Source organism: Sorex araneus, chromosome 5 (assembly GCF_027595985.1).
Source record: "Sorex araneus isolate mSorAra2 chromosome 5, mSorAra2.pri, whole genome shotgun sequence".
Lineage (NCBI taxonomy): Eukaryota > Metazoa > Chordata > Mammalia > Eulipotyphla > Soricidae > Sorex > Sorex araneus.
The window spans coordinates 164,067,133-164,082,646 of record NC_073306.1 but is presented as its reverse complement, the minus strand read 5'-3'; the positions used below and the strand labels follow the sequence as shown (position 1 = coordinate 164,082,646).

Sequence of the window (15,514 nt, the reverse complement as noted above, 5' to 3'; positions counted from 1 at the left end):
TAAATCGTTCATTCAGGATTTGATGAAGAAATCAGACCATCTAGTTAGTGGGAGGCCACGAGGTCTTCTGACGTCCCGTGGAATCCAGTCGGTAATAGCTCTAGTCCTGCAGTCGTCTCTGAATCCCATTATGTGACTTGCCCACCTGATTTTTGATGCCTTGGCAAACAAGACAGCGTCCCTGATTCTTGACCGTCAATGGAGGTCAGAACTCCGGATTCCTTCTCTCACTTGAGTGAGACGTGATATTTCTTGTATAGCTCTTTTGATTCCTCTTTGGGATACCCTAATAGCGTTCTCATCCTGTTTGCATAGGGCCCAGGTCTCTGAGGCATATGTTAGTGCAGTTAGAGCGGTGGAATCGAAAAGATGTGCCCGGAGTCAGAGGTTCTTTGTTCTCTTAACCACTTCTTTGACACTCTTAAATGTATTCCATGCTGCTCTCTTCCTCCTGAGCAGTTCTGGCACCAAGTCGTTCTTCATGTTGCTATCTCAAACCAGGTACACATAGCTGCTGCATTCGGAGATGTTTGTTCCATTGAGAGCAAATGGAGCTTCAGGGAACAGTTCATTTTTCATGAACATTGTCTTGCTGAGATTCAGCTGCAATCCGATCTTTTCACACTCATGGTCGAAGTCGGCCAGCATTTGTGCCGCTTGGCTAATGTTTGGTGTTATGAGAACAATGTCATCAGTGAAGCGGAGGTGGTGTAATAGCGGACCATCTATCTTCACTCCCATTCCTTCCCATTCCATATCGCATGATGTTCTCGAGGGCGGCACTGAAAAGTTTTGGTGAAATGGTATCACCCTGCCACACCCCTCTCTTTACATCAGTTATCACTTCCTTGAAGAATGGTGAGATCCAGGTGGTGAATCGACAATACAGCTCGAAGAGCATTTTGATATACTGAGTTTGAACACCCTGTTTGGTTAGGGCTTTGATGATCACGTCAGTCTGAACAGAAATGAGACCTGGAAACAAGATCCTCTGTCTGCCTCCTCCAATCTCCGGCATCTGAGAGAGGGGTCAAACCCAGATGCTCCACCCTAACCAAGCCAGATAAATACCTCACTGACCGAACCACACTGCATCCACTACCCAGCCACCGCCATGCTCCAGGCCACTCTCTGGGCATACCATAAGACACTTAATACCCATTATTCCCACACGATATTTGATAGGTTTAAATTTGGTGTGAATCAAGGTAACAACTCTAAGGGCGATTGGAGGCCACCCAAAAAGTCTTCGTCCCTCTCGTAGAGCCCGGCAAGCTGCAAGAGTATCCTGCCCACACCGCAGAGCCTAGCAAGCTACCCGTGACATATCCGATATGCCAACAACAGTAACAACAATTGGCCTCATTCACCTGTCACCAAAAGAGCCCCCAATACGGCAGTGTTAAGAAAGATGAGCAAGGAGATGCTGAAAAAATCTCGGGGACAAACTAGACTGCCAAAATGAAGAAAGGCTAAAATGATTGTATGTACTTTCAATGCACCTACGCTGGCATCAGAAGCACCCATCGAGGACTTGATGGTGCAATAGCAGAAGATCAAGTATGACATCATTGATCCAACTGAAATTTGGAGACATTAATCACATCAAGCCATTTTTGACACTGGAGAAGAATTGTTTCTCAGAACATGTGACAACAGAGGCATTGGTGGCATTGGTGTCCTTGTCAACAGGAACTTGGCCATGAGCATCAATTCATTTGAATGCCTAACAACCTGAATTGGACGATTATGCTTGAGTAGATGGGGCTAACTGCCTGCAGTTTCTATCTTTGTCCTCTACGCACCAACTTCCAACTACGATGAAGAAGAAATTGAGAGGTTCTACATGGAACTGGAGAAGTTCTATAAAGAAGACCATACCTTCTACAAGATCATTGTTGGTGATTTTAATGCCAAGATAGGTCCAAGAAGGTCACGTGAAGAGCTCCAGATTGAGACACATGGTCTAGAATGGAACGATCAGGGTGAGAGACTGTCTGAATTCATCATGTCGACCAAGACCATCCATGGTAACTCACAGTTCCAGAAGGCTGAATCTAAACGCTGGACATGGGAGTCTCCCAGTGGACAGTTCCACAATGAAATTGACCACATCATATCCAATCAAAGGTTTTGCCTGACCGATGTCAATGTTGTCCCAAAATTCCAAATAGGATCGGACCACTGTCTCTTCCTGCAAAATTCTACTTCACAGAGTGAAGAGAAAAGTCTGCAAAATTTAAGTCTAAGAAGGCAGCTCCCAGAATGACCTCCAACTGGGAGCTCTTTGGCACTATTGCAGCAACATGGGAAGATGCCGTCCTTGACAACATTGACAAGGAATACGATCAACTTATTCAGCACCTCCATGACTGTGTGAAGAATGCCTAGAGTGAGAAAGCCACAAACAGACGCCTGTCTTTGGAAACTCTCGAGCTCATTCATCAACGTGGTTTGGTGCGAGCCTCAGGCAACCACAAGCTAATGTCTGAGTTCACAAAGCTGTGCAGAGATTCGATAAAGGAAGACCTCAAAGAGAGAAGAGCAGCAGTGTTGGCCGATGTGGCAGAAGCCGGGTAAAGTATTCACAATGCTAGCCTGTCCTTCACCAAATACAAGACCAAGACGACTGCCCTCCGATGTCCCAATGGATCTATCACATCTTCCAGAAAGTCAATGGAGAGGATTATTCATGACTTCTACTCGGATCTCTTTGACAGTCATGTCCACCTGCCCACATACCAAATTCCGCAGGATGGATATGTCATTCCCAAGGTTCTCCCTTCTGAAATCCGGCACGCCATTTCATTGGTAAAAATGCAAATAGCACCTGGTATGGACAAGGTCAGACCTGAACACCTGAAGAATCTGCCACCAGTACTCATCAATACACTGGCTCGACTCTTCACACACTACCTGTCTGAATGCAAGGTTCCGTCCCAGTGGAAAACCAGTAGGGCCGTTCTGTTGTACAAGAAGGGAGACATCCACAGCTTCGGCAACTATCACCCAATCTGCCTGTTGTCTGTCATCTACAAGTTGTTCACTCGTGTCATCCTTAATAGAATAGGCAGAACACTAGATGAAGGACAACCATGGGAACAAGCCAGATTCCAAAGGGGATTCAGCAGGATAGACTGTAGGATAACATAGCCTCAGTAGTTTAGGTTTATTGGGTTACTCCCGTTACAGTGCTCCTATTCCTCTTTGTTTATTTGTAGCTTCTTTCTTAGTGTTCTGTTGACTTGTAAATAATGTTTTTCTCTTCTGCTTGAGTCCTTTGCATAGTTTATTCAGAGCAAGTCCTTTTTGTATGGACACAGGAAGACTTAACAAATGCTATGCTTTTGTAACCTGGGAGTCATTTGACTGTACATGATATTTTCCTCCAGGGCATCTGTTCTCTTGACCTAAGCCTCAGCTGCCCTTACTTCCTGGCATCCCCAAAGCACGGTCCCGACGTGGGACAAGAAGGACCCAGGGCAAGCGGTGAGTTGTGTGCTACCCTGGCATCGAGATGGGCCTGGCCAAAGTGCCTAATGCTTAACTATAAGTTAAGAGCTTGATCATGGACAAATGCTGTCATGATCCAAAACAGTGATACTAGATTTGGACCCTGCTAGGGTGAGGAATGATTAATCTGGCCTGAGTGCTGCAGTCTGAGCCTGTGGCAAGATGTTGCCAGGAGAGCTGCCTTGCAAGCCTCAATGTATCCCTTGCTATGTCCATACAAAAATAACTAGTATTGAGATGTTAATAAGTTCCTGGACTAAGGAAAAGAAAAAAACCTTAAGAGTGAGGAAGGGCTTTGGAGTGCCCTGCCCTCAGGAAGGGCTTTCTTATGTTGATTTGGCTACCTGGCTGGTTGTAGCCTAGAGGGCAAGGTGGGAGAGACAAGGAGGGGGAGAGGGAGAAGCCAGAGAGAAGCAGCGGTTGAGCAGTAGATCCAGAGAGAGGCCAGAGCTGGGAGTGCGGGAGATGAGAAATTTTGAAGATTGAATAAACGGTAACTAATCAGCAACCAGCTTGGTCCTCGTTCTTCCTTCGCCTGTCCTTGACCACCGGCCGTCCCGATCCAGTCCACACACTGCGGTTCCAGAGCACCGAACTCGGGTGGTGAGACAGAGCCGCCCGGAGAGCCCACGAGTGCAGGCGCCCCCTCGGCGTTCTTTAGTTTTTTACAATAGACCATATCCACACAGTGACCAAACTCATTGAAGTTTCAAGAGAGTTCAAGATGCCACCCTGTCTAATGTTCATCGACTTAAAGAACTACTCAAAAAGATGTGTAAAATTTTAAAGAGAGTACAAAGATCTATGTTTTCTTAAAAAAAATCTGATTTAATTAATAAAATACTGTTGTAGCTAAAATCGAAGGAAAATCTGCAGAAGTACAAAAATAAATGAATCTTTAGCTTTTGATCTAATTATGTTCCTGGTATTCTATATGATACTAAGTGGCATAAAGTTATAAAATAACTCTGAGTGGCTAATAAAAGACGTAAAATATTAAACAAGAAAGATAAAAACTACATTGCTGAGAGTAAGCTTAGGGGTTGACAGTTTCAGGAGATCAGACCTAACCTATAATTTTATTTTACCTTTGGAATGGACAGGATTATTGAAAGGGATTATTGCTGACAAACTATGGAAAGTTAGCTTATAAGTTTCAAAAATGCGTTTTCAAAGATTCTTTAAGAAATGTTAAAGCCTTTTAATAAAGCCTCTAGGAAGACACAGACTTGATGAATAAGCATAAAGAAATGATGAATGTTAGCAAAAATACTTTCTTTAAGCATTGTCTAGAATCTCATACCAGATCAGAAACTAATTGGCATAAAAATCTCTACAGTCTCTAATTACAAATGAGAATGATCTGTTTGTTTCAGCTATTGAAATATTTCATTTCCAATAATTATAAATTGGTATCTAATGACTGATTGTTTTGGTGTTCTAGGATTGACAGAAAATTTCACATTTGTGTTATACTGCATGAGTATTTTTTCACAATTGTATTGACTCCAATTACAAGATTAATTTGTCCACAGATGTTTCTGATAATATCTTTTTCTTTTGTTTTCAGATACCAATTCTTCTCCTCATATTGATGTCTTCTCTATTTTTCTCCTGCTTTTTAATTAGGTCTCCATAGGTGTAGCAATATTTAGCATTTATCTACTGTTTAAATATCTTATCTACAAATAAAATCAAAATGAGGCTAGGTTTTCAAGTTATGAATTGGGTAAAAACATAACTCAGTTCATAATCTTCACCTTGGTTTGATTAAAATGATTAGCTTTCCATCAGAAGAACAAGAAAATGACAGTAATATAATAACAATCCAAAGAAATCCAAAAGGTCCTGTAGAACGTGGAGATAATAATGAGAGAACGATTGCAATAAAACTGTAAAATATGGAAAATAAATATATGTGTAGTTAAAGATTTGATAGTGCACACAATGACCAAGTTCAACTCCTTATGACTGAAAGTAACAAGAAGCTAGATATTCTGAAATGGAGCAACTAATACCACAAAAGATAGACGTAGTGTATGTGGAGACACTGAGAAGTGCAGGATTGAAAAGTTGCACTTTGATTAAACCTGAAGACATTTCCTAACATCATGATGTCAGACTTCTCTTCAGAAAAGGGAGAGCAATTTACAAATTGGTTCATTTGCATAAGACATTTCAGACAGGGATAAACTGGCATCACCAAAAGTAGCATTAATGCATAAGTCAAAAACATGAGTCTTCTGAATAATGTAAAAACTTGTGCATTTCTCTTTCGAATTCCCAGAGTGCTAATAGAAAATTATACTTTAGTAAATTAGATCTATTCAAGAGCAATGGATTGACTCCCCCATAATGACTAAAAATGTAGGTAATGGTGCATTCTAAAAATAATGATGACAGTACATTGTCACCACACTGTTCGACAGTACATTGACACTGTATCATTGTCATCCCATTGTTCGTCGATTTATTTGAGTTGGCACCAGTAACGTCTCTATTACACTCAGCCCTGAGATTTTTTTTTTTTTTTTTTTTTGCTTTTTTGGGTCACACCCAGCGATGCTCAGGGGTTACTCCTGGCTTTGCACTCAGGAATTACTCCTGGCGGTGCTTGGGGGACCATATGGGATGCCGGGGATCGAACCCGGGTCGGCCGCGTGCAAGGCAAACGCCCTACCCGCTGTGCTATCGCTCCGGCCCCAAAGCCCTGAGATTTTAGCAGCCTCTCTTTACTCGTCTTTCCCAAAGATTGGAGGCTCTTACAGGGTCAGGGGAATGAGACCTATTGTTACTATTTTTGGCATATGGAATACACCACAGGTATCTTGCCAGGCTCTGCTATGTGGGCAAGATACTCTAGGTAGCTTGCTGGGCTCTCAAAGAGGTATGTATATATCTGTTACTATATTTTGAATATGAATGCACCAAGGGAGCTTGCCAGGCTCTCCCAAGTGGACAATAGACTCTCCGTAGTTATCAGGTTCTCTAAGAGGGCGAACTAGGCTTTTATATGTTGCGTGGCTGCAATGGCTGGAACTTGGTTTTATAGTCACTGGATGTTGGCCGTTGATGGGATTACATGGCACTGGGGGCAGTATCTGAGTGTGACTGCCTAGCTGCTGGAAAATGGGGGATCTGGCTGGAAGAGGCCCATTCCTGATCCTAGCAGCCGTGAAGATCTAGACCCTGGGTCCCACACAACTGGGTTCCTTTTGCCGGCTCCCCCATGGGTGAGGCTCATCCGAACATGTGGAAAGTGGCTTGAGCATGCTGTGGCTGGGTTCTGGAGGTCATCAACTGTTGAGGCTCTGCTCAGAGGAGCGGGCGAGGGTCACCACAATATTAAATCATGAATTACCAGACATTTGATAAACATTTAAAGGAGAACTGTAAAAGAAGATTACTTTATTTCTCCTCATTTAATTCTTTGCTATAATATACTTCATAATGCCCTTTTAAAGAAGTCTCCCAAGTGTAAGAGAAATGACTTTCATAAGTGTTGAATGCTAAATGAAGTTATCAAATAAAAGAATTATTTTCTTCATTGTCTTGGGGGAAATTACATCTCTGGACTTAGCAATTATTCAATGATTGGTAGATTGATTTGTACTATACCTCTCAGTTATTACATTTTGGAACACTACTGATACTCCTTTAGACCAGAGGTCCTCAACTCTGCAGTACTGGTGTTCAGAGACTAATAGGGCCATAAAATCAATACCCTCCCTCCCTCCCTCCCTCCCTCCCTCCCTCCCTTCCTTCCTTCCTTCCTTCCTTCCTTCCTTCCTTCCTTCCTTCCTTCCTTCCTTCCTTCCTTCCTTCCTTCCTTCCTTCCCTCCCTCCTTCCTTCCTTCCCTCCCTCCCTCCCTCCTTCCCTCCCTCCCTCCTTCCTTCCTTCCTTCCTTCCTTCCTTCCTTCCTTCCTTCCTTCCTTCCTTCCTTCCTTCCTTCCTTCCTTCCTTCCTTCCTTCCTTTCCTTTTTTACTTTCTCTTACTTTATTCCTGTCCTTTTTTTTTGGAAATAACTATGCATTCTAGGTTGTTTATTTCTTATCTGCATAACTATTAATTTTATGTCTATGCAAAGCATTAGAGGTGATTAGAGTTGAGTCTTATCTTTCTAAAATGTATTTTTCTCAAAAGTGTTATTTCAGAATAACAGTGAAAATGGTTGCCAGAGCAGAATGTAGATGTGATCACCGAACCATTCTAACAACAACAAAATGACATTGATTATGCCAAAAATAAGTATTGTATAAAAAAATAAAAAATGAATGCTTGACAGGTTCTATGCAAAATTATGATAACTTTAATATGTCTAGATACAGAAGCAGTGATTAATACAAGTTTCTAACCACTGAAGAAATGGTGTACCAACAATCTATCAGTAGTGGAGGACCAAGAGTATTTTTGTGTTGATGGCATGCAGCAACTTTGCATATTAATATTATAAACAAATATTGTAACCATATTCCCTAAACTATAATTATATTTAAAGATAAAGAAATGCCATACTATGCCACTGAAGCTGGTTTTATGGATTCCCACTGTTCTCTTAATTTTCCAAATTATTTGTTAAATAAAAATATCTTTAATACAAATCTTTACTTGAGAAAATTTTATAATTGAGTTTAAATCTAAGGTCATTAAACAATTGGCATACACTGATATGTATCTAGTACTTAAACTTACAAAATTTATGTCTCCCTTTTTATATTTCAGTGTAATTAAATAATCATATTGAAATACTGATATTAAAAAATATATGATGCTGGAACTTTAAATGGCAAAGAAGGGTTTTTATTTTCTTGATAAATAAACTGAAAAAAACTTCCAAGGTAATAGAACAAAAAATATAGATATTATAAAGAAAATGTTTTATATATATATATAAGCTAAATTATTCAACTTACTAATTAACAAAAGAAATGACAAAATTAGGGAATAAATTATAAGAAATGCATTGACCTTTTTTTACTGAATAAACATAAAATTTCATATTGTAAGTACTATTCAAAAAAATGATCTCACTAATATAAAAAGTATTTAAGGTACAATTTAGAAAATTCCAAACTTAAGGGGTAAAAAGGTAACTTATTTGTGAAAAAAAATTTTAAATATGTAGATTGATAATATATAAATTTTAAATATATATATTTAAAGGTACATAAATCTGTAAGGATATGTATTATATATAGAGAGAGAGTGACTTCCTTTTCCAAACTTGTGATATCTTTGTTATATATATTTGTTACTTGTTTTATGTGTATTATGTAATTGGATGACATTGCATTATGTTTTCAATGACAAATGTATCTTAATCCTGCTTTTGCTATTAAGGATAGATATAGATATGAACTGGCATCAGGATGATATTGAGTTTTTCAACAAGGCTGGATTCTACCATTCAATTTTTTTTGTGGGGGGTCACACCCAGCAATGCTCAGGGGTTACTCCTGGCTTCATATAAAGGAATTACTCCTGGTGGTGCTGTGGGACCATATGGGATGCTGGGAATGGAACCCCCGGTTGACTGCCTGTAAGGCAAACGCACTACCGGCTGTGCTGTCTCTCTAACCCCTCTACCATTCAAATTTATGAAGAGAACTTATTTCTTGGGTGAATTCTGTTTGTGCCAACTTCTCAATTAATGATTTGTCATTCCATAACTATTTTTCTACAAGAAAATTTCAACGTCAAGGTTTGTTCTAGTTAACCTTCCCAGAATCCACTGAATGATAATCTCTTTAATGATAAAGGAAAAGCAAGGAAGCTCTGGTATTCAGGGAAACAATAACAGTTTGTCAAAGAGGAAGAGTAAGGAAATTCCCATGACGATTGCAATGTGACAGGGTAGAGTGACCAGAGTGCAGATGCTCTAGTAACTGAAACAATAATACTGCTTTGTGAATTGCATTTTAATTTAGTGAACTTGGTGCAGGAATGGTAACTGCAAAACTCTGCATTGCTCTGTGGTTTCTAAGTTTGTCAGTATTTTCAAGAATAAAACTACTGAATAAGAGATACTCAGATTCAGAGATAGAAATAGAAATTTTATTGGATTGACAATAGAAGAGATAGAAAGTCCCCAGCATGGATGAAATTTAGTATAGAATTAGTTAAGCATGGCTCATTTTGTGAGGTTTTATTGAAACACTGGGTCATTGGGAAAGTGTAAATTATCTCAGTATCAAAGAGTCCAGAAATGTTTAAAATGTAGAGTTAATGGCTACAATGCTGCCACGAACAGCATTGAGCCAGGGGGAAACTGATACTTCTTCTTCCAAGCTTTTGATATCTTATAAATATTTGTTGCCTGGCTTATGTGACTTATGTAATTGGGTCGCATTGCAGTATGTTTTCAATGACAAATGTATTTTAATCTGATTTTGCTATAACAAAATTAGCACCAGTTTCATATTTTAAAATAATATCCATTCATTATAATTTTACTCTGAATAAATAAGCCTAGTCTTGGTATAGTTCCTGGTAGAGTTTAGGTTCTCTTTGAGACAGCCAAATTATTGACTTATCTGAACTTTTGTCTGTAAAATATACTGGAATATATGTTTCCAGGTTCACTCAAGGTATTGACAAAATTCAGTTCGATGCTGCTTGTAAGATTGAAGGCATTGTTTTCTGCTGAATTTTGCTAGATATCATTCTCTGTAACTCCATTCTTAGGCTCTGGTTTTCTTAATGTTCAATGGAAACTGAAGCAGTTCAAAGTCTATCATCAAACTTCTCTTTACTCTTCATGTCACTTTGGAGGAGTGTCTTTGTCCCTTTCTAATTGATTGCCTTTGTATCTTTCCTAGGGAACAATTTTTAATGAGGAATTTACTAATGTTAAGAGCATAGTCTTTAAAGAATGACTTTAAATAAGCTTAGAAAAAGATTGTACAAAGAAAACACAGAATATAAATTTGTCTAATGTTATATGGTGGAATACGATTAGATTCATAGAACTGTAGCACTGTCATGCCTTGTTCATCTATTTGCTCGAGTGGGCACCAGTAATGTCCCTGTTGTGAGACTTGTTGTTACTGTTTTTGGCAAATCAAATATGCCATGGGTAGCTTACCAGGCTCTTCGAGAGGAATGGAGGAATCAAACTCCAGTTGGCCACGTGAAGGCAAACACCCTACCCAAGGTGCTATCACTCCAGTCCAATTATATTCATATTATTTTATTTTTTTACCTTAGATAATAAGGTTACAATAATATTTAACTATAATAGTGATATACAAAGTTCCTGTACACATCACCACTGAAATGTTCATGACTTTCCACTCATCCCTTTCTGGATGATTAACAGGTATGGTTTTAATTCTGTTATAGCACGTTAACACGAGCAACATTCCCTAAAACCTCCATCTATGTTCTTCTGCTACTTCTGCTACACCTATTATCCCCCAAATGTCTCCCCACCAACCTGTTATACTCATATTTAGAGTCCAATGCTCAGGGTTCATCATAATTTGGCACCTTCCATAACTTTCAAATACAAAAGATGGTTGAGACCAGAAGTATTTTTCCATCTGTCTCTGACTTATTTCATTCAACAGAAAACCCTCATAATCATATCCATGTTCCTGAGAACTGTATGAGTGGCAGGTATTAAACCCAGGCTCTTATACTTGCAAAACAAGTGCTCTATCACACAACTTATGGTTTAAAATCAGAGAATTATGAGAGCATATTTTGAAGAGATATGGATATTTAATTTCTTATTTAATTATTAAGACTATTATTGAATTATGTAGATTTTTTATTTCTTTTTTGGCAGATAAATTAAAGTGAATCCATTTGAGTTATCCATTACATATTTATGATACCGAGAAAAATTTAAATTACAAGAGGTGCCATAATTCAGGTAAATTTCTCCAGTGAATATTTAATATGAGCTGCTAGTTATATTTACTTACAAACCATGGGTGCAATAACTAATTACTTTTTAAATGGGGAGTGGTAAGTAACATAAAATGTTGATGAGTTCTGTTGTTTGCTATATCAGTAATATGTAGACTTTGAAAATTTCAGACTAAGCATTCATCATTCATGGGGCAATTAATTTTAATTAAGGCAAGTACAGAATCCCATATGGTTTTAGACATAATTTATGCAAATACACTGAGAGGAGCAGTTTGGAACATTTTGGTTGACAGCAATGGTGGTCAGCCTTGGAGACACCTGGTTAAACATCCCCTAATTTTCATTCTGCATCAATGGGCAAGAATCATGTTTAATAGTTTTTGGCACAATAGTGTGTGAGAAAAATGCATTGTGTTCATAACTTTCTTTTAAAAGACTTATCATGCACTGCTTTCTCCTCTCCAATGAAAATTAAAAATTTCCTGTTAACACAACTGCTTGGTGTGTGTGTGTGTGTGTGTGTGTGTGTGTATTTCTTTCCCAGGCCTCCATAGGCATACACAAAAAAATCATTTATGCTCTTTCCCAAATACTAGCCAGTTAAAGTAAGTATATATTATCTCTGTGCATTAATTGTCACTGAATCAGATATACTAAAAATCTAGAGGCATGGGACCACAGACAGTACAGAAAGTAGAGGGTTTTTCTTGCATGCTGTTGACCTGGGTTTGATCTCTGACACACAAACAGTCCATCAAGCACTACTAGGAGTATTCCTTAGTGTAGAGCCAGTGGCAAGCCCTGCAAACAAAATAAACAGTCAACAATCCAACAAAGGAACACACACACACAAATTAGAGGTTCAGGAATTCAGAATTCATATAACTCTTACCAGCAGCTAGTATGTGTACATGAGTGAGAGTGGAAGTAAGATGAGTCTCATCAGAGAAGAGATTCGTGTAGGATACACGAAAGAGTGAAGTATCAAATCAGTGATGACTGTGGTTGTGTCTGAGACTTACCATTGTGAGTAGGGCACTGCCTTCTAGTTCTGAAGGTAAGGAGGCTGTACTATATTGCACAAATCTTTTAGGACTACATTAGTGGTAGTGGAACAATTGTCCCTCCTAAATCAAGTGACTCCATAGATAAGTAGAAGTTGTCATGTCTTCTTATAAACTAAATTCGTCACAGTTTAAGTCTTTTGGCACGCTTATTTAATTTGAAAATAAATTATGCAGAAACATACATGTTTGCAATTGAGAGTCAATGGAAGTGATCCTCAAGGCTACAGAACTATACTAATATTTCTACCTTTGTGTGTATCACTAATAGTTCTGTAGATGAGACTTTTTTAGTGTGTTGATTACTTTATTTTTTGTTAAAGCAATGATAGCTTTCTGAACTTTTATAAGTTACTAACAAAAGCTGATATATTTTATATAAGAATAATATTAAATAAGGTGCATTTAGTTAATTGGCATAAAGGTATAGAATTTGAAATTCCAATTAAAAAACACTTATATTAGGATTTCTGTTGATATTTTTGGTAATTTTTAGTTTTTCTCTTTATGAGAATGGCCATCTACTTGAAGTATGTAACTTGTTCTAGAGAATAAAAGCAATAGAAAATACTTTTTTTTCCAATTTTAGGAGGTAGGGTAAAAAACACATAAAATATATATATATATGTATATATATATATTTATTTCTAAGCAATATCTTCATAGACTTTTTATCAACTTATCTTGCATGTCCAAAAGTACTGTTAGCATTACTTTGAGTGATATTACCGTAGATTCTATTGTTTCTTAGAGCTGAAAATTCAACTCTAAAATTTCATAAATGTTATTTTTATATTAGATGTAGAAAATATTACTTTTGAACAGTAATTGCCTTTACTTTTCTGTTTCTCTTTTCAAAAGTGACTCTTTTTATATTAAAAAAAATAGTAAAGAGGAAGACAAAGGTTGACTGACTATCGAAATGCTTTTAAGCATCAAAAATGGTAGACATTTTTGGTGATATTTTTATCCCCTTTGGTTAGTATTTCAAAGTGCCAATATGGAATAATATGCTAATGAATAAAATAAAATATATTTTATTAGAAGCTCCTGCCCCTGTGCCAGGCTGTTTTCACTGTGGCTCCTTGGTAGGGGGCAGGTTGAGCCTTCCTCCCTGCCCCAAGAAGAACCCTGGTAGCTGAACACATCCAGAACCAAACCACAGTTACACTCAAGGCCACTCTCCACATGCTTGGATGAGCCTCACACATGACAGAACAGGCAGAGGAACTCAGGTATACAGGACCTGTGGCTGAGATCTCCAAGCCTGCTTGGATCAGGACTGGGCTTCCTCAACCCAGATCCCCTGTTTTCCAGTAGCTTGGCTGTCACACCCACAAATTGCACCTGGTGCCACATCTCATCAATGGCCAAGATCCACAGACTACAAAACAAAGCTCCCAAAAGAAAGCGACCTAGAATCTCCTGAATTTTTTGTCCCTCCAGGAGAGCCAGGCAAGCTACCGAGAGTATCCCGCCTGTACAGCAGAGCTTGGCAATCTAGCAGCCAAAGCATATTCAATATGCCAAAAATAGTAACAATAATGGGCCTCATTCTCCTGACCCTGAAAGAGTCTGACACCCAATACAGCAGCTTTGAGAAGGATGAGTAAGGAGAGGCTGCTAAAACAGTTTGATGCTCTTCATGTTCCTGGAAAAAACAGAGGTCATTGGGTTACACTAGCACATGACAGGGATAAATGGAGATGTTACTGACGCCTGCTCAAGCAAATCAATGAGTAACAGGATGACAGGTGATACAGGTGATATTTTATTACTTACAAAAATTACTATATCCACTGCAATTAGATAATTTGATAAGATTAAATATAATATGAAGAATAGTTCATTTTATTTTTAAAACTACTGGATATATTTTTGTTATAATTTAAAAAGATTCACTTATGTTGAAATTACATACTCTTCAAACGTCTTCCATACATTCAGTGTGTACCTGTTGCTATTTTTTATTGCTGAATATATCAGTTATCATAACTATATTGTAAATTTGCTGTAAAAGATTTTAGATCCAAAGTTTACCTTTTAAAGTAAAGTTATCTTTATATGTATGAATTAAAATTTTAATCAATGCATTTTTCACTATATAACTATAAGGTTTTGGGTGAAAAAGTAACCCATTTGTTTTTAGTTTTCAAATAACTTTATTTCTCATTATCACGGACTGGAGTGAAAGCACAGCGGGTAGGGCATTTACCTTGCACGTGGCCAACCTGGGTTCAATTCCTCCACCCTTCTTGGAGTGCCTGGCAAGCAACCTTGTCAGAGCCTGGCAAGCTACCCATGACATATTTGATATGCAAAATACAGTAAACCGTCTCAAAATGGAGACGTTACTGGTGCCCACTCGAGCAAATTGATGAACAGTGGGATGACAGTGCTACAGTGCTACTCAATATTAGAAAATGAAGCAAAAAGTGGCCAGAGTGATAGATCTCTTACTGTGCTTATACAGAATGGCATTGCTAGAAATATAGAAGTAGATTTATTACAACTATTTAAGTGGAATACTAGCTGAGGAAAGAAGCAAGCAACACACCCTGGATGGGATACCACCCTTAAGTGGATCTCCTAGTAATCTGGAGAAATCTCCTTAGATGAGATTTGGTCCATGAGTTAATCTCCTGGAGCAGTGGTCTTACCCCTCTTAGTTGATTTGTTAATGTTCAATCCACCTTTGTGTCACCATCCTATGTGATTGCTATATAAACTAAGACTATAAGAGAAGTGGGAGGGAAGACACAGAAGTAGAGCACAAGGTGAAAGGGAATCAGGGAATCATCGGAGCCAGAAGCAGGGGAAAGAAAGAGCACAAGGAGAGTGAGAGTGAGAGTCAAAAGTAAGGGTCAGAATCAGAAGAAAGAGTAAGAGTCAGAAGTAAGAGCAAAGAGCAAGAGGAGCTCCAGAGAAAGCAGCAGAAGGGCTTCAGAGAGAGAAGCAGAAGGGCTATGGAGAGACAGATCGGAAGAAGAGAGATGGGAAGAGACCAGAAGAGAGATGACAGAGACAGAGATAGAGAGACAGACAAAGGAGAACACAGTG

General features: G+C 38.5%; 1 pseudogene; it reads left to right on the top strand.

Annotated features, from left to right (window-relative positions):
* The first annotated feature begins 1,477 nt into the window (after positions 1-1,477).
* Positions 1,478-15,514, top strand: part of LOC129405030 (uncharacterized) — a 314,505-nt pseudogene continuing 300,468 nt past the window's right edge.